Here is a 1,712-nt window from a genome sequence, read left to right on the forward strand (position 1 = left end):
ATTCAGTTGATTCTCTGTTCCACTGCTTCAAAGTTGTAAATCTAGTCTGCAGTCCACTAAGTCTTTCTTGGAAAAAAGATCAATCTGCATGAACAAAGATTAGGCAAAAAAAATGACAGCAATTACTATGTGTGTGTATTCCAGCATCAAACCTGATTTTCCACTTTCCTAATTCTTCCTAAATTGTTTGTGAAATGTTTACTTTCTTTCTTGGCTGCTCCAGTGTGACCCTTGTATTTCCAGACAGTTGCTCAAATAAAAATTCCCAAAATAAAAAGTTCACTGATATCCAGCGGGAAAGTCTGCCATGTGTAAAATTCCACAGAAATCAAATAAGGTGCACCGCAGTGTAGGCTACTACCTGTTAGATGAGCAGCTACACTCCACATGTGCAAGACAGCATTTTCAGATTTCGCTCTGAGGAGGAAAAAGATCCAAGACTTTAAGTGGAACGTTGGTCAATCCAAGTGCATGTCAGGTAATCCCTCTGTCCTCTTCTCTTCCCCTGCTCCTCTCGCTCTCTCCTCATCTCTCTCTCTCTCTCTCTCTCTACCCCCGAATGACTCCACCTTCACAGAGCATTGAGGTGACGGTCTGGGGGGCAGAGCGGACACTCTCTCTCTGAGTCAGAGTTGTTCTCCTCCTCTTCGTTGGTTCCTTGATATGAGGACTCCTAGTCTGATCTCCTCACCTGAAGGGTGATCACAGAAAATGACTGTCTGAGAGGTTGTGTGAGTGTTTTGTGTAGCTGGGTGACTCTGGTAGCTATTTGATCCCTCCCTCCCTTTCTCAACTCCCCCTCTCACATATGGGAGCAAGTACTGCTCCATGTGTGTGTGTGTGTGTGTGTGTGTGTGTGTGTGTGTGTGTGTGTGTGTGTGTGTGTGTGTGCACGTGTGTGTGCACATGTGTGTGTGTGTGCACGTGTGTGTGTGTGTAATTGTGTGCGTATGCATGCCTACATGCAAGCAAATCTAACTTATGAAAGTGGGTGGTGGGACTCGGAGTGAGAGGAGATATCAGGGTTTATCTGTGTAGATGCTCTATGGAAGAAATCTGGTAGTATTTGGCCAAACCTTACAGCTACAGATTGTACTGCTGATTTCTCTATTGGTAAATCAAGGCATGATCCTGTTTTTACTGTATATGGTTGAAAACTTTTGCGTGGGATAGCGCCAATGTGTCTAGCTGTATTTGTATATGTGGTTGTATGTTTATTTGTGTGTTTTGCGTATGTGCACGTGCCTGCATGCTTGACTGTAAAGGAGATAAGTAACACAAATTGAAATGGACCCACTTGTTACTCATTAAGATGTGATAAGTCTGACAAGTGGGGATCCTTCTCTATCTCTTCAGATAAAAATCATATAAAGTTACTACAGCCGGTTCCAGTGTGGATGCAGGCTTATCGTGGGCATCTCGCCGAGGCCTCTCTCTTTCCCTCACGCTCCTCTATCGTAGTGTTTTATCTCTCCTGCGGTGCTGTAATGCAATGAAGCTCTCCAGTTTCACTCACCAGACCGCTGCCTTCCTCTGTGACTCAGGTGTCTGAGTGGCCAGCAGCCAGTGAGACTCTTTTACAAACCATGCATCATTGTCCCTCAAGGCAATGAGAGGCACAGAACGGACAATGTTATAGTAGACTAGACAATATTGTAAGTGCACTGCATGTACAAAATACTTACTGTTTTAATGAAGCACACTGATGAGGG

Source organism: Centroberyx affinis, unplaced genomic scaffold, assembly GCF_046629955.1.
Source record: "Centroberyx affinis isolate AG114_WGS23_722 - 3 ecotype Tasmania unplaced genomic scaffold, CSIRO-AGI_Caff_v1 ptg001129l_1, whole genome shotgun sequence".
Taxonomy (NCBI): Eukaryota; Metazoa; Chordata; class Actinopteri; order Beryciformes; family Berycidae; genus Centroberyx; species Centroberyx affinis.